Source organism: Cryptomeria japonica, chromosome 9 (assembly GCF_030272615.1).
Source record: "Cryptomeria japonica chromosome 9, Sugi_1.0, whole genome shotgun sequence".
Lineage (NCBI taxonomy): Eukaryota > Viridiplantae > Streptophyta > Pinopsida > Cupressales > Cupressaceae > Cryptomeria > Cryptomeria japonica.
Window position 1 is genome coordinate 478,791,097 of NC_081413.1, and position 19,597 is coordinate 478,810,693.

At 35.3% G+C, this 19,597-nt stretch overlaps 1 pseudogene; it reads right to left on the reverse strand.

Moving 5' to 3' along the window:
* Window positions 1–1,543: 1,543 nt before the first annotated feature.
* LOC131075985 (calreticulin-like) lies at window positions 1,544–19,163 on the reverse strand (annotated as a pseudogene).
* Between the last annotated feature and the right edge of the window lie 434 nt (window positions 19,164–19,597).

Sequence of the window (19,597 nt, forward strand, 5' to 3'; positions counted from 1 at the left end):
CCTAATAGGCTTGACATAATACCTTTAGAAATTATTTACTCCATATTCAACTCAATTCTTGGCCATAGGTAGTTACCATTGAGTGGAGAACTGCATAAGAATGGGAACTCTAGAGGTAAGAGCTTGGGCAAAAAATAAGACTTCTAGGCATTTTAACATCTCAAGATGGATAAATCCTTGGAAGTAAGATGTAAGACACATAAGAGCTCTAGGAATTATAATCACATGGGCACATTATATGTATAAGTCCTATGGGCATCTATACATTTATTTTCTCTATAAAAAATTTACTTAGAAAATTCATTGTACTAAGTCCTACGGGAATATTCTATTTAAACCTACGAGAAATATATAATGAACCTAGGGTGAGGCTAATTTGAGGAGACCCAAGCTCCAATAATTTTTTATAATATCTCATAGCATCTTTTTTAAAACACTGGGATTATAAGTTATTACAAGATGAATTTCATGTACAACCTTCAATAAATGGTTTTCATTTTGGCATATATTTGTGTCCTTGTTTATCACTATCAAAGAAGACCTACACTGTTGGGGTGCATTTTTTCTTTTATGAAAATTGACAAACAAATATTTTTGTGGAATGCCCTTCCTTTCACACTAATTGAAATGAAACTTTACAAAATAAGAAGGGACAATATCATTTTCTAAGATGATTATGAACATGAATGAAGAGATCTCCAAGAGGCACATGAAGGCATAGAAGGTGGACATAACTTTGGAAATACCATTGCTAAAAAGGTAAAATTAGTAGGTCTATGGTGGCCCACTCTACAAAATGATGCCAAGGAATAAACTAAAAATGTGACATTTATCAGAGTGTTGGTATACCCATTGAAAGAGATGAAATGCTCCTACACTTTGTCATAGCTCAAGCACTATTTAAAAAATGAATCATAGACTTCATTGGACAAATAGACCCACCAACCAAAGCAACCAAGGTGAGATTCATCATCATAGGATATAATACTTGACTGAATAGGAAAAAGTAGAACCTACCAAAGATTCCATAGTAAAAAAACCAAATTCATGTATGAATTTATAATTACATGATTTCGCTGCACACTAAGTATCACTAGCACTCAGGGAAAACATTTTGTTAACAAATTCTCATCTCTGAATTACTAACTAACTTCATGATAACTCATAAAGAGAATACACTTTTTATTACCAAATTTTCATCTCTGAACTACTAACTAGCTTCATGACAACTCATAGCTAGAGTACACATTTTGTTAACAAATTTTTATCTTTGAACTATTATTCAGTTCTATAATATCTATCCTCAATACAGATCTAAGAAGCATCGTAAAACCTTGCAAAAATATGAAGGATGAAATGCAAACACAAGATTGTATTTACCCTCAACTTCAGGTATTCAATAGGGATGCCTACAAATATAGCTCGTCATATTCTTCCTCATCCTCTTCTACATCTTCATCTGTATCCCCATTAGCATAAGTAGATTTATCTTTCTCCTCTTCCTCTTTCTTTTTCTCAGCCTTTGTAAATGTTGTCGTTACCCCTATGTTTCCTTTGCTAACTTCTTTGCATATTTAGGGTTATCATAAATTAAAATATTATCAAATAAGGTTCCTAATTTTACTTGCCATAACTCAATTCTGATATATTTCAAATTAGGGTATACGTAAGGTCAACCTTAAACCACACACATTAAGCAACATATTAAGTCTAGAGAATGTTAGTCAACTCTGAGTGTTTAACACTTTTAAGCTTAAAAGTGTATTCTTAGTGTGACCACACACATTAAGAAACATATTAAGCCTAGAAAATGTTAGTCAATGTAGTGCCTCTCCCTGACCCATCCTTTATGAGAGGATGTGATATACACTTTTAGATTTGTTCTCTAACATTCTTTTTTACCTTAGTGGATTTATTATGATTTATGTGGATGAAGTTATGTCCTAGACTAATATGTTGATTAAACTTATGTGTAGTGATCTAGATGCACTCATTATTCATGTAATGATTATATTGCTTATGAGGTTATGATAGAATCTTGATTATGATGATTGAGTTGATGTTGCAATGTTTTTGATTGTCTTCTAAGTGTCTTCGTGATTAGAGACAATGTCATACCTCTCATTGCAAGCACGATATGATGTTGCAATTCTCTATCACTTTCTTGATCATTTATGATGTATATGTGTTGCAAATATGTTGTATTGCATTTAGTGGTGGATGTAGGGTTGCAGGTACCAGTCATCGACTCCACGTGGTCTCACAGGTCTAAGTGTGTCTTTTTCCCAATGACAATTTGTTGGAGATGGCATGTGTTTCCCTCACACACTCTAGGCTTAAGTTGTTGCCTTGTCAGTTGAGTCATGTTAGAGTTGTCATGTGGCACATTGTGGTTGTTGGGACCCTTGTCATGTGATCTTGTGAGTATGATTGTTTAATTAAATTAATAATTGATTTTATTGTCTAGTTTATTGAGTGGTTAGATTAAGGTACTAATATTATTTGATGATTTATTATTTATTAATTCGTATTATTTATTTATTGGGTTCTAATGTTTATTTTATTTTATTTCAGTCTATTTATTTAATTTAAATGGTTTTGATGATTTATTGTTTAATTGATTATTTATTATCTATTTATTGTTTAACTATGATTTATCATTTATTTGATTCTATTTAATTATTGTGGAGTTTATTTATATAGTTTTACTTGATTTATTATTCATCCCTTGGATACTACATTTATTATCTACTCTAGTATCCTATTGGGCTCATTTATTATTAATCTATTATTGTTAATAATATTATTCCCTCTTGTTACTATATGGTTAATTGAGAAAATACAATTGTTACCTACCCTTTTATCTGATTGGTTGATTATGAGGGGGTAAGTAAATCAGACTACTTTATATTATTTACCTAAAAATCAAGCATGGTAGGTATAATATATATTTTTATAGAATATTTTGATTGGTTGATGATTTTCTATAGTTTTTGTTTAATTTTTCTATTTAATGGCTTTGGTTGTGCGTTGCCATGGTTGGCATCTCTGTGAATGTTACTTGAGGATTTTGTATTTCTGGTTCTATGAGCTAGGATTGGAATTGTTTGAGTTTTGGATTATATTGTTGCTCTACTTCAAATTTATAGGCCATCACTTCAATTCTTTCTAGGTTGGAGCTTGGTCCTTATTCTGCATTTTGATTTCCAGAAAGAATTTGTCCTCTATGTATTTTCTCAAAGATTGTCTTCAAGGATTAATGGGGATATCTATTTGACATTATTTTATTTTATTTTGTATTGGGGAGAATATTTATTTATATATGTGTATATGTATGTGGTTGGAAAAATTGGGAATTTTGGGTGCAGTCGGGAATATTTATTTTGCATTTTCCTTTTTGGATTATGAATTCCCTTCCTTATGGTTCTATTGGGATTTCAAGTTCCTTTGTATTGATATTTTGTATCTCTTTGTGCTCTATGGCATTCCCATATGTTGCTATGTGAGTTTGGTGTTGTTTTGTGCAATCTGGGTGTGTTCGGTGTAAGTTTGTGTGCAAGAGGTGCAAATTTTTGGATGTTGAAATTCATTTTTATGATCTTTTGAAACCAAATTCATGTTGTTTTATTCCTATTTTTTCCTCCCGCATCTTATGGGATAGATATTTATCAATTTTGTAGGCCTATGTGCGAACTGGGCAAGTTTCGTCACTTGTATTGTCCATTTCTCCTAATTTTTGCCTTTTCAACCCAAAACGCTAATGTTTGGCACCAAAACACTAAATTATGTCTCCAAAATTCCAAAAGATGTCATGGGAGAGCTAAAATATCTCCCATATGTGTCATTTTAGGTTTTTGATGCATTGTTCTCCTTGAAGTAATCAATTTTTCCAATTTTGCTCAATGTGAATGCTTTTCTAGATTTAATGCTTTTACCAGAGGCTTTATGTGATTGCTTTGGAATCTCAGAGAGGTCATTTAATATTGTATTTCTCCTATTATTGTTTATTTTTTCTCTGGTAAGATGGTTCATACCTTACCATTGAGGATTATGCTTATATGTTATATAGCTCCAGCAAGAGGAAGAATGCCTTGTTGTTGAGGAATGGTTATGAGAGCTCTAATGGGATGATTATGCCTCACTGTTGAGGAATGATACTGATTTTTTATTATCTATTGATCTCATGTATTTTCCTTGGTCCATTGTTGTATTAATTTGGTGAAGGCTCTTGCTTGTATTTGGACATATGATTCATGTTATGCTTCAATTTGTATTGGTAATGCTGAGGCTGTGTTTATATCTTTAGAGAGCCTTCATGATATTGATGTGATGTTATTTTGTCTATGTTATACCCTAAGGTATTGGTCCATGGTTAGGGAGAGTGGTCTCTTTCATGTGTAGGACCGAGGTTGTAAGCAATAGGCTTCTAAGAGGTTCCTAGAGAGGATGCTTAGGGTTTAGACCTGTCATGGGACCACATGAAGAATTTTCTTATGTACTTGCAAGTGATAACCTTAATAAATTGATTAATGGGTTGGGTAGTTAGAATTCTCTTAATCAAGATAATGAATTTGAGTTGTATGCCCCAATGGTGGGTCCCAAGGAGATGGTTTTGGGATCTATGGTTAGGAAGACCATTAGAGTGGTAAACCGACCTCCTTTGTTTGGCTCCAAGGTTGAGGCAGATTCCACGAGGCTAGCATGTGATGACACTCTTCCCTACATGTTTCCATTATCCTTATGCCTTGATTGTTGATTATGCTTCTGAGAGTTTATTGATTTGTGTTTATCCCTATGATGTGTTTGATTCATTGTTCTTGGTTGTTATCTTGTGGATGTCTTGTTGAGTCCCTTGGTTGTCAAGTGTCAGCCTAGGTCTTGAGTGTGAGTTGGAACCCCATGTCATCTCCTAGCACTGGGGGTGGTTCCTATTTGGTTCCACATGGTCGGGTGGTTTGATGCCTTCTTCCATTGGGCTATTCTTCATTGGATGTTTGTATGCGTGGACATGGATATATCTTATCTCATTATGTGGAGGAACCTTTGGATCATAATATATGTAATAGGAATTGATATCATGTATTATGTATCTCGAGAAAAATGTAATAGTAAATAAGACTATATAGTTAGTATCTTGTGAACATATGTATTAGGACTTGTAGTAGGTTGATTTCAAAATGAGATGTATTGGGTAAGATTGTTGTAAATGGATATTCAATGTGCATATAATTCTAGATTAGAAGAAAACTAAAAGATTGAGTGATACAAATGGAATTACCTTGTGGATAGTAGTGGTTATGTTAACGATCTTGTATGCTTTGATTTGAAAGATGTTAATCCTCATTGTTAGTTATCTTTGGAATATGGAAATGAATGAATAGTTGTAGATTTGTATGGACACTATGATTATTCATTATGTAGAGCTGATTCCTAGGTGATGTGATAGTATATTGTATCATGATGACATTGTAAATGTAAGAGAGATTATGTATTCTTATGCCATGTTTTCTTATGTAATAGGCCATGAAGATGTAGAAACTATGATCTTGTAATGGAATAAGATGATGTATTCATTGTATGGCTCATGTTGTAAGAATGTTCATTATGTTAAGATTGAGATCTTATGTTGGATTAGGTAATTGAATGATTAGGTTATGTAAATTCTTGTTGTATCAAATGGATTTTAAATTGGTCTAGTAGCATGAGATCTTAATTGGAAAGAATATTAATACTTGTTGTAGTAATCTTGCTTATGTATATGGATAGTAATCTTGATGAATTGTGCAATGTATATTATTAAGGAAATAATCTAGTTCCATTTATAGGGGAAGAATATATATAGATTCATGATGTGATAGATGAATAATGGAAGATATGGGGATTAGGAAACATTTGATTTGGTGCTTTAAAATGGACTTAGAAAGTTAATGTGGTTATGAATATATGCATTTGATAGCTCATAATCTCAAGAGAGCAAGAAGGTAATTGAGTAGGACTTAAATGAAATAGAAGCTAATGATTTCATGATATGGATGTGTTATTGTGATGTTGCTAGTAAGTAGTGATGTTAAGATACCCCAAGGAGAAAGTGAATGAGTGAATGAAAGATTAGATATAAGCTTTGAGATGATAATTGTTATGATATTATTTACATTGGGTTATGTGTTGTTATGGTTATGGTTATGCTCATGATGTTATATGCATTCATGTGATGATTATCTATGATTTGGAGTAGTGATAGTTACTATGTTGCATTAGTCAAAGTCTTTAAAAAAATTAGTTCCATTTGTTAGTTAGTTTAGTTATTTTCTCTAGGGTATTTTGGCGGGCATTATATTCAACTCTGAGTGTTTAACACTTTTAAGCCTAGAAGCGTAAGCTTAGTGTGTGTGATTTAAGCCATTCGTATACATAGAGCTTGAGATCGTCCCTGAATTTAGAGCTGTCAATCAATGGAGCCTTCCATTTTCCCTTGAAGATTGGATTCTTAATTTTCCTGGTCTTCTAGGGACTTTCATATTCTAGGTTTGGAATAGTGGGAGTTTTGCATCCACCATCTTCCTCATCGTCCCAATCCTTTGGCTTAGTGCCACCTAGATTAGGTTTCTTGTCTTCTAGATCATGAATGAATTCCTTATCATCCCAATCCTTATGCTTTTTGCATTGGGATCCCTAATTTTCTCTGGTGTTAGTAACTCCCAATCCCTATACAAACTCCTAGATACTTTTTTAGTGTTGTCAATAAGAATTCTATATGTTGCATCAGGTTTTATAATAGAAGTATATACATGTGTAACCTGGTATAATTCACATAATAAATCCATTCTATTATTATGATTCTTCCCTTTATAGGCTACTATAGCATGAACTTTCTTACTGTAACCACAAATGTCAAAGTCCAAACATGATGCTATAAGGTGTCTCCACTGAACGTCTTTTTGCCAAAATTGTCACTTATCAACTTTACAAGCCACCACCACAATCAAGTTTTTGTTCATTTTTTATAGAAAACTAAAGAAAAAGAGTCTTATCCTTGTTGTTAAACTCAGGGAATTCAGATGAGTTAGCAAACAACCTATAGTCTGGATTGGTTTGGATGCCCTTGTCATCTAGGTCCCCATGTCATTTCCCTACTATGTGAACCCTCTCTCCAGCTGTGCCTTCATCCTTTTTCCAATCATACTGCACCCTAAGGTCCTTGAAATTTAGTGTCTGATTCTATCAAAATTTAATATCATCTTTTTTTTTTTTAAATAAGGGGTAAACAATTTTGATCCAGAGTTTTGTGAGGTTACAAATGGTCTACCCAATATTTTTGAAAACTAATCAAAACTCATTTTTTTCAATGTTTATAGAGTAGAGATCAAAATATAATTTTTTTAATTTTTTTTTCTAAATTTGAGTGAACATAAATAAGGATTTTCTCTTAACGGTGTCAAATGATGACATCAAAAGAATTTGTTGAATTACTCATTTTGAAGATAGTTGGGTCTTTTCCTTTACCAAAGCAATCACAACAAATGATAATTCTACCAAAATTCACTACCACCACCAGTAGTAATAATAATAATAATATCGATCATCGTAATTTTAAATGAACCATTGCATTGCAAATAGCCTATTCCACCGATGTTTATAAATATATGTTATCATGACATGGTAGAGTCTACTTAAACACTATTGCATGTAATAGTGTCCCACATAATCACCTAAACAACTTCTTTATCCACTAAAACGTTAACCTAATTTATGAGTAATAGTTAGATTACCTTAAGCATGCTTATTTTAAGTGGAATAACTTGAAGGGGAAAAGATAATCTAACATAATAACGCTTCCTCCAACACACTAACCATTTTTATTAACCTAGGACATCCACCATTGTAAAGTTGCAAGAAACTACCTCCATAGCCATGAATTCATACACTTGCACATAGGGCCACCAATAGTTTCAACTATTTTAAGTTGAAACATATTATTGGAGGCTTGATTGTGGAAAGCTCCCAAATATTCTATTAACAATTTCCCCTCTTTTTAGATTTGATAGGTTTTGTAACAGTCAAGGAAGGTGCCAATAATCATAGCTCTTGTTTTTCAACATGCATAGAGGATGTGGTTATGAGGGTTCATGATGCCTATGTGGCTATATGAGAAATTAAAATGCTCTATAGTTCCAACCTTATGGTATGATTTCACATCACAATGTACACCTTATGAAAGAAGTTAATAGAAAAATTAATTCTTACACTAATCAATGAGGAGAGAAATGCATGCAAAATATAATCTACTAGTTTTAGAAGAAAATATACATACCATAATGACACATTGTTTATCATGGGGAATCTCTTTTAAAATAATCCTAACCTCCAATCTCAAACCAATGTATTCATAATATTAATTTGGTTATAATACACCAACTATTTCAAGCATTCACACAAGAATAGCCAACAAAAGTCTAGAGAAATTTCATAATTAGCATAAAACCCTACAAAAAAATCACACTCCTTCTCCATCCTTGACACTAATTTAAAAAGACACAAATTCAGAATCCGCAAATGGTAAGTCACAAAAGATGGAGAATACCACCCTTATAAATGACACCCTAATATCCATGAGGAATTCAAATATCTAACCCCCATTAAAACTCAACATGCTAATATTAGAAGATGCTCCGACATTATCATAATGTCATAACCAACTCATCAACTTGAGTGCTCCATTATTTTGGCTCAATTATTTCCCTTCAAAGATGTATGATGACGCACCACACTATTGGTAAATATTTCAATGTAACTCCCATAATTGTGGTCTTACACATCATGTAAGTAACTCTCATATTACAATGTGATAAGATGCTCTTCCACATTATGATTACATAAGATTTTCTTACCACCTCTTACACACATTACGCATATTACAATGTGATAAGATGCTCTTCCACATCATGATGACATCAGATTTTCTTACCACCTCTCACACACATAACCCATATTACAATGTGATAAGATGCTCTTCCACATCATGATGACATAAGATTTTATTACCACCTCTCACACACATTACCCATATTACAGTGTGATAAGATCCTCTTCCACATCACGATGACATAAGATTTTCTTACCAGCTCTCACACACATTACCCATATTACAATGTGATAAGATGCTCTTCCACATCATGATGACATAAGATTTTCTTACCATCTCTTACACATATTACCCATATTACAATATGATAAGATGCTCTTCCACATCATGATGACATACGATTCTCTTACCACCTCTTACACATTACAAAATATCAGTATGTTGTCAAGAGTGCCAACCTAAAGTGGGATACCCTCTTTTCAATATAAAATATGACAATAAATAAATACAACCAATTAATAGCTAGAAAACACTGTGATACAAGATTGAGACACTCTTTGCAATATCTTCAAATGTTGTCAAAACTAAAAACTTTGAAAACGTGTTTTTATCAACCCGCTTCCTTTTGTCATCTTCTCCACCTCCCACATTTTTTATAACCGTTGAATCAATCAATCTTATTTCTTTTCATAATGAAAATACAACCTCAACTCTTGCATTTTATTAGCATTAATCAAATCCAAAACTTCTCTTTTATCAATATTCTATTCTGATTTTAGTTGCACTGCCCAAATGCACCGTTAAAAGTGGTTCTATTCTGATTTTTGTCAAACATTTATTGTCACCTTATCCCAAATGTTATGATTCTTGTGAACCGACACTCAACTTGCAAGATTCTAATTTGCAATTTGACTTCATATAATGAATACCGTGAAAGATCACCTCATTTTCATTAACGGTATATAATACTTCTCTTCGACAGTCAACAACAACAGTGATTATTTATCGCTGTTTGAGCTCTATTATTGTTACCTTTTGTTCCAATATAAAACAAGTCAGTCTTCAACCAAAAAGACTGATCAAACTCAATCAAATCAATGTCATTTTCCATGTAATTGAAAGATCAAATCAATCAAATCAATGTCACCTCATTAGAGGGAAGGAAGGGTTGTAATTATTTATTATTACTTAGAGCAGTGGGCGACCAACTCCTAGTGACAACTCATACATGATCACTGGGATTCAACCTTCTTTTTGGCATCATTAAATCAGGTTCTTGATCATTATTTGCTTCTGAAATGTTATTTTTCTGAGTACTAGTGTTCAAAAAATGGAAGTCAGCCATTAGAGTTTTTAATTACTTCTTGTTATTGCATCAATAAATTTTATTGTTTATTCAATGAAGTCTGAAATCAAATCAGAACATCAGTTATAGCAGTAGTGTAGTTCAGACTCATTACTTCTGAGAACATGTATGGCAACTATTTGACAAAATGGCAACTTCCAATATGATGCATATTTTGAGTTGTTTTTAGTTTAGCATTTGATTCCTATAAGTTTGCAATCAATTAATGATAAGTTTCAGATGGTATGTGAATTGTTTGACAAAATTCCTTGAACCATAAACCTTCATTTCTTATATACATAAGCAAGGGATTTTACAAATGACCATTTATTGATAGGTATGACTTGTTGGCGATTCAATTCAAGGTCAACATGTACAAGTTTGTTGCCTTGGTTGTTTGTAACTTCAATATGAGTTGTATTTTCTTATTTCCAACATTTTTCTTTCAAACTAGGTTATGGTTGTGTAATGTTTATTACATTGTATAGGGTTATTTACAACAAAATCATACTATATCCTAGTCAAATTGATATTGCTGTTAAATAGCCTCCTATAGGTTATGATTGCTCACAAAAGTTAATGTCCATGCAATTTTTGTTGGACTTGTTTGATAAAATATTATATATTACTTGGTTATATTTGATGCAACTGTTTAGTTACAAGAAAAAGATTTCCCTTGGAACTTAGATTTTAGTTCATGCATTTATTAGGTTCTTTCAGTATTAATCATGCAAAATTCTTTAGTAAATAATTTATAACTATGTAATCCAACTTCAAGTGCTAATGGTAGAACAAAAGATGAACAATCTAATTTCAACTCATATGTTTTTTATTAGTAAATCAATGTTAACTAGGGTGCTGACCTTTAACATAGTCAAAAACCAACAACAAACAACAAGCAACATCAAGAGAGATGATGTTGGCAAAAAGAACAATAGCCCAAAGGCAGTTAGAAATAAACATAGTCAGACAAAAGAGAAATCCTATCCAATCGAAGAACAATAAAGACCCCACTCAAGGTGGGGGAGAGCCACCAAAACCCCAACAAGGGGGGGTTCTCGTTGGGGGTTTGGGGCAGGGGAGAAGACTTCCCCTTCCGCCTGCGAGAAACCATGGTCCAAGTGATGTTGTCATTAGGTCCATCAAAAGAGAGATCAATCAGAAGGGACCTTGCAGGGTTACAAACAGAGGTGTCAACAGAGTGATGCAATAGAACAATAAGAGGCTTTTGTAGAGCAGCAATAAACTGTGATGAAATAACAGCCGCAGAAGCAAATCCAGCAGCAGGGGATCATGGCTGCAGAACGGGAGAAGTAGAAGAGGAGACCTTAGGAGATGAGGCCACAAAGGGAGCAACAAGAGCATCAGTATCCATGAGGGGCACAACATCAACACCATCCTCATGAGAGGAGCCAACAGACGCAGAGTCAAGAGCATTGATTGTTAAGTGATCAACAATGGCATTCTTCTACCAAGTAGAAACACCTTTGTGGCATGAAATAAAGTAGTTTGAAGCAAGATGACCCATAGAGAAGCATCTCTTGCAATGGAAGGGGAGGTCCTCAACATCCAATAGTTGTGACAAAGGTCTATCCCCCACCATAAGAACCACATCTCCTGGGAGAGGAGAGGAGATGCCAATGTCCACAAGAATACGAGCAAAGTTAGTGTGGTCCATTGAGGACGTAGCTTCATTTACCTTCAGGAAACGACCAATAGAGTTACCGATAGCCAACAAGAGTGCTCCCAAAACTTTTGACTCGTATGTTATTAGCAATATGTTCAAATGATAAAGTACTTCTTAAATTTGTAGGTCTACATCTATTCACCCTAGGGAATCTTCTATTACACCACTACTGTGCACCCACAGACTAAAGTTATAAAATTTTCTTCAAATTAAATCCCATATTCATGCATTGGTTGAGTATGAAGGATTCTAAATTATTGATAATCCTTACTTACATGTTATATAGTCTTCTTTTATGGTTGTAAAGTGGATCCAATTTTATATTATTAAGCTAAAGTTATAAACATTTTTGCATTAGTCAAATGGTAATAAAAAACCTGATTATTTATGAGGGATGTTATAAAGTTGGTTTTAGTGGCAACTATCTTAAAATTGTAACAATGAGTGTAGCTAAATTGTTGGGTTGAATGCTTAAGACTCTTGATAGAGTCTCATTATCCCCTAGGTGATTACATGACTCTATCTTCAATCATTATCTAAAAAGATGACTTGTTTCATTACCTTGTTTATTCTAAATATCAAATACTTAGGTGAACTTAACATGAATCATAAATCCTTCTGGGTGAGCTAGTTCATTTTTTCATCTCTTCCTTCCATCTCTATTTCTCTCTATTCACGTCCATTCTATTATTTTATGGTAGTTTCTGGTACCTCTATAAAATTCCAAAATTGGATATTGTTCAAGAGATAATCCCTCTAGTGACCCGATTAACCCCAATATTTAATAGGTATCTTCTACCAAACCCTTTGGTGCCAGTTTCCAATCTCTTAAATAAAAAAAAGATACCTTGACTTCAATTCTAAAATACTAGAACCATGAAACAATATGAATTTTTTAAAATTCATTTTGGATTCAAGATACCATACTCTAAATCAATTCAAATCAACTAAGAGCATGCCAAGTACTTGTTCCATCTAAAATCCATCAATAGGATCATCCTATAATAAGCTATAGGGACATGACCACCTGAAGCAATCACTGGTAAGGAGGGACCTCAAAGAGATCAATCCAAACTAGTCAGCAAGAGTAAACACAATGGGAGCACACAAATATGATGGAGGCAATGCATAACGTGTTATTTTATTGCATGAAATTTGATTACATCCATTTGGCCCAAAAGAGATCAAAACCCAAAGAACAAGACCTAACATGCAAAATAAACAAGGTCAGCCTCCGCCAAGAGATTCCTTCAAAAAATCCAAAGGATGAAATGTAGAAGGTCGGCCACATGCCAAGGAACAACGAGATCAATGTCCAAGACTCAACAAGCTACGAAATGGGTTCCGGTAGATCACCAGAATAGGTTTCAAGCAACCAGTAACAAAGGAACAACCGGTAACAAGAAACTGTCATGGAAACCGGTAGCAATATCTTGCCAAAAAGTGTTCCAAATGCAATGCGGTCTGAAAGAAAGAAAGATGATCAAGTCTTCAAGTAGAATCCAACTCCATAGGATCCGGTGAGCCAAAACTAGGACACACATAAAGGAAAACTGAAACTTCAAACAAAAAATAAAACAGAAAGGAAGATGTTTTTGTTTGATGCAAGATTGTTGTGAACCGAGGATGCTCTTGCATCGGAATGAAAAGTAGAACCGAAATTCAAATCTTTCTTCATCTTCTTCCAAAGTGTTCTAAAAAAATAACTAGCAAACTTAGTGTCTCGGTTTGAAACTATGCTCTTAGGTAATCCATGCAATCTCACCACTTCCTTGAAAAATAGGTCTGCTACATGTAGTGCATATGATGTCCTCTTACAAGGTATGAAACGAGCTATCTTCAAAATTCTATCCACTACCACAAATATAGAATCATTCCCTCTTGGTGTCTTAGGCAATCCAAGTATAAAATCTATGCTTATATCCTCCCAAGGTCTTATCGGTACTGTCAAAGGTTTATACAATCCCACATTCTAGCTACTACCTTTTGCAACTTGACAAACTACAACTCTGCACATATCTCTTAACATCCTTATGAATCTGGGGCCAAAAGTACTGCTCACTCACCAATGCTACTATTTTGTCAATGCCAAAATGTCCAGGTAAACCTCCACTATGTTTCTCCTTTATCAGGTTCTCTCTCATGGAACTCTTAGGTATGCACAACTGAACTCCCCTAAATAACATCCCATCTTGAATGAAATAATCCAACCATTTGGTTCTATCTACCATAACCGTTTCTCTACATGCTTTCCAAGGTTCTGCAAAATCCGGGTCCTCATCATATAAGGTCTTCAAATCTTCAAAACCTAATACTGTCACTCTCATCTCAATTGGCAAATTCCTTCTCCTACTCAATGCATCAACAACTTTGTTAGATTTCCCACTCCTATGCTTCAACACAAAGGTGTAGCTCTGCAAGAATTCTACCCATCTCATATGTCTCTGATTCAACTTACTTTGACTGTTCAAATACTTCAAAGCTTGATGATCTGTATACAACAAAAACTCCTTAGGAAACAAGTAATGTCTCCATTTCTTTAAAGCTTGAACTATGGCATAAAATTCCTGATCATACACTGAATATCTCCTTCGGGCATCATTCAATTTCTCACTTGAATAGGCTACTGCTCTCCCTTCTTGACTCAAAATTGCTCCTATTGTTGTTCCACTTGCATCACAATCCACTTGAAATACTTTATTGAAATCCGGTAAAGCTAACACAAGCCGCTTAGTCACTTTCTGCTTCAACAACTCAAAAATTTTGTTTGCTCTGGTGGTCCACTTGAATTCCTTTCGACCTCCTCTCATGGTCTCAAACATAGGGTTACAAATTGAACTGAAATTCATGATAAAATTCTGGTAAAAACTAGCCAATCCATGAAATGATCTTACCTCTCCAATTCTTTCCAATGTAGGCCACTCAACAATGGCTTTCACTTTCTCAGGTTCCATCTTCAAACCATCCTCAGATATCAGAAAGCCCAAATAGACTAACTCATCTTTCATGAAAGTACACTTCTTGATATTGATCAACAACTTCTCTTCTCTCAACCTCTGCAAAACTTGTCTTAACTGCAACAAATGTTCCTCTTTTGTCTTACTGAAAATCAAAATTTTATCCAAATACACAATAAAAATGTTACCCAAGAATTTCTTCAATACCTCATGCATCAGCCTCATGAAAGTACTTGGTGCATCAGTCAATCCAAAAGGCATCACCAACCATTCATATAGTCCTTCATTTGTCTTAAATGATATCTTCCACTCATCACCTTCTTTGATCCTGATTTGATGATATCCACTCTTCAAATCTATCTTTTTAAAGTATTTTTCTCCACTCAAACAGTCCATTATGTCATCCATCCTAGGCAAAGGAAACTGATATTTCACTGTGATCTTGTTTATTGCTCTTGAATCGGTACACATCCTCCATTCTCCATTCTTCTTAGGCGCTAATACTGTTGGTAATGCACAAGGGCTCAGAATCTCCCCGATCAAACCTTTCTTCAACAACTCTTGCACTTGTCTATTCAGCTCTTCATTCTCTACCGATGTCAACCGCTGTGTAGCTTTGTTAGGCAAACTAGCTCTGGGAACCAAGTCCATGCAATGACTAATACTTGTAATGAGTGACAATCCATCAGGTACATTATCTGAAATGAAATCCTCATATTCTGTCAGTAAATCTCTTATCTCTTCCGAGTGTTCTCCTTCCGGTTCAGGTCTCTCAGTCTTCTTAGGAATTAAGGCAAAACACACATTCTCATGTCTCAATTCATCCATGAATTTCCTTCCATCTACTAACAGATTCTGGCATTTTTATATAATTCATTCTTCAAAGGTTCCTCCAAAGGTAACAAGGTTTGCTTCATCCCATTGGCCACAATAGTGTATGTATTCTTCCTTCCATCATGTAGTGTTTGTCTATCAAACTGCCAAGGTCTACCCAACAAAAGATGACAAATATCCATAAGCATAATATCACACAAAACTTCATCATGATAATTCCAATTTTTCAATTTCACCAAACATTGTTCACTTACTAACAACTTATGTTCATCCTGAATCCATGCTATCTGGTAAGGCTTAGGGTGTTTCAATCTCTCCAATTTCAACTATTTCACCATATCTTCTGAAACAAGATTATCTAAACTACCACTATCAGTAACAACTTTACAACACTTACCAGATACCTTACATCTGGTTTTGAATAGATTCTTCCTCTGCAAGGGCTCTTCATCCCCTCCGGTATGACACAAAGCTCTCCTCATCATCAACAGTTCTCCATCTTCTGGTTTATTGTCTTATCTGGTGGGGTTTTCTTCCACCACTTCTGCTCTTCCGGTAGTCCCTATCTTCTTACACTCAAATGCACGGTGTCCTCCTCCACACTTAAAGAAAGTTCCTCTAAATGTCCTCTTGTCTTTTCTTCCAAAGTTCTCATTCGGGTAACCATTCGGTTCTCTCCTCCAATAGAATTTTCTATCATCCTTCCAGTATGAATTATCTTCTTTGCTCACTTTCTTGTCCTTGTTCTGATCTGTCCTAGTTCCTCTTCCTATGGTATATCCTTTTCCTCCTTGAAATCTTCCTCCGATAAACCTTCCACCACTACCTCTTTGTCTTTGCTCATGTCTTTTGTTCAATTTCTCTTCAGCCTTTAGGGCATACTGGTAAGCCTCTTCAACACTCTCCAATTTGATCATACCGAGTTCATCTTGTATAGACATCCGCAATCCGTTCAAATATCTTGCAATTTGTTCAACTTCATCATCAACATGTCTGGATCTGATGTTTAACTTGTAAAATGCTTCGGTGTACTCCTTCACACTAGATTCCTTCTATCTCAAATTCTGCAACTTCCGGAACAAATCCACTTGATAATTTGCCGGCACAAACGTTGATTTCAACTTAGCAATCATACTATCCCATGTCTTAATCTTTTATTTACCTCTTCTCTGTCTATCAACCTGCAAATGCTCCCACCAAAGAGATGCATGACTTGTCAACCAGGTACATGCATTTTTCAATTTCCTCTCTTTTGTAGTGTTTTCAAAATCAAACTACTTCTCCATCTCCGAGATCCAATCCATAAATTCGTTCGAATCTAACTTCGCATCATATTTCGATGGGGTAAAATGAGGTTTTGTGTTCGCCCTACTCAAAACCCTTAAAAACATTTCTTCATCCGGATCAACTGCCGATAGGTTTATTTGTTCTATTGGGGCTTCTTCTCCTTCATCTTCACTTACATCTTCAATATGTCAGCCTCTTCTCTGGGTTGTCTCCACGGATTCTAACTGGGCTGCTATTCCCCGCAACATCTCCATCACAACAGGCTCTACATTCCCACGCGCTCCACCATTCCTAGTTCCTCTTCGCGCCATCAATTCACGCTAGTCCTTTGCAATTGTAGGTCGGATTTGTAATCTGCCACCCTACAACAAAATTCAGGACATACAACCTCTAGAACGATACTTCACTCTGATACCACTTGAAGCAGTCATCGATAAGTAGGGACCTCAAAGAGATCAATCTTGACCGGTCAACAAGAGTAAACACAATAGAAACACACATATATGATGGAGGCAATGCAAAATAGTTATTTTATTGCATGAAATTTGATTACACCCAATTGGTAACAACCGGGTTACAACATACTGGGACACAAGCCTAGTAGAATAGGTCTCACCGGTACCTTGAATCGAAAGATCTATCTTCTATGTATGGTCTAGCCATCTGATTCTCTTCTTCGTTAAATTCTAAAACATAATTACAAATATATATATATATCGATCCAAAGAATCCAGTCGGCCCAAAAGAGATCAAAACCCGAAGAACAAGACCTAACGTGCAAAATAAACAAGGCCGGCCTCCGGCAAGAGATTCCTCCGGAAAATCCAAAGGGTGAAATGTAGAAGGTCGGCCGCATGCCAAGGAACAATGAGATCAACGTCCAAGACTCGGCAATCTACGAAATGGGTTCTGGTAGATCGCCTGAATAGGTCTCAGGCAACCGATAACAAAGGAACAATTGGTAACAAGAAACTGTCATGGAAGCCAGTAGCGATATCTTGCCAAAAAGTGTTCCAAATGTGATGTGGTCTAAAAGCAAGAAAGATGATCAAGTCTTCAAGTGGAATCCAAGTCCATAGGATCCAGTGAGCCAAAAGCGGGACACACATAAAGGAAAATTGAAACTGCAAACATAAAATAAAACAAAAAGGAAAATGTTTTTGGTTTATGCAAGATTGTTGTGAACCGGGGATGCTCCTACATCACCACCCATATTAAAAAGAAGGTGAGCCACACATAAATAAATTTTAAAGAGGTTCAAAAGGATTGAGAAGCCCTCCATGTATCCTACCAAGCTATACATTTTGTAGGTGTTTCAAAAAATATTTCTAATAGAGTAGTAGAGTAGCAATACTTGTTATTATTCTAAATTTGTATGTAAGCTCATATTAAGCTTGTGGTGGCCTTTAAGCTAGTCAATATTTATAATCTGCGTGTGGTAGACCAATGTGATAATTGTAATAATTTTTGATATTGAGTTAATGATATATGTATATTTTTCATTTTGAATGTATTTTTTTATGTTTTTGATTAAAAAAGTAGCGTTAACTAGGGCGCCAACTCTTAAACATAGTCATAGATTATCAGAAACAAAAGCCCGTAGACAGTACAACACAATAGCATATGGGAGCAAGCCCCAAACAAACAATAATTAGACTTTCAACAAACCAAACCCAGCACAATGGGGAGGAACCCAAGCCTTGACCAGAGGGGGGTTTGGGTGGGCGACGAGGACTTCCCCTTCCACCTGCGACAAACAACCGTCTAGGCGATACTATCATTGGGACCATCAAAAGAATGCTCAAGTAGTGAGGATACAGCTTGGGAACCATCACTAGAGCCAATGTTATGTTGTTCTAGGGCCAAAGCCAATTGATATGATGCAACAAAGGGCTGCAGGGGATCAACAACAAGCTATTGCAGAGGAGTGGCATCAAGAGCAAAACTAGTAGGTGGAGAGAAGAGCTACGAGTCAGCGACGATAATAAGTGATCCCACAGGGGCGGGAGGGGCCATGGTGGAATCAACTGCAACATCAACAACAGTAGGATGCACTTCAACCTCATGAGAGAATTCATCTGAATCTGGATCAACAACGTGGATGGTCAAGTGATCGACGATAGCGTCCTTCCACAAAGTAGAAGCACCTTTATGGCGAGAAATGGAGTAGTCTGAAGCGAGGTGACCCATAGAGAAATATTTCCGATAGCGACAGGGGAGACCCTCGAAGTCCAACAATATCTTTTTATGTTGACTCTAAGATACATGGTTGAATAATACTTCCTTGGGCTCTATGACTACATCAAGTGGTATCACATAAAGTTTCTAATTCATTGGGATGTCATTTTAGTAGATCCAAGGGTTTATAGGTTTTTGAATTGAGGTGGTCTACAAGTGTTTAGATAGAGAACTAGGTGTGAGGTAATTGAAACCTTGTAACTAGATTGTCAAAGCAAGTTCCAATAGATCCAAGGATGCAAGTAAGAAGGAATCCTAACTTGACCAATATTTCTAAAAGGCTGGAAGAAATGCTAGACATGACGAGGGCAAAGGGGATCCAATTAGAATTTGTAGAAGAAGATATGAAAAGAGGTCTAAACCATAGACATGAGGATGAGAGAAAT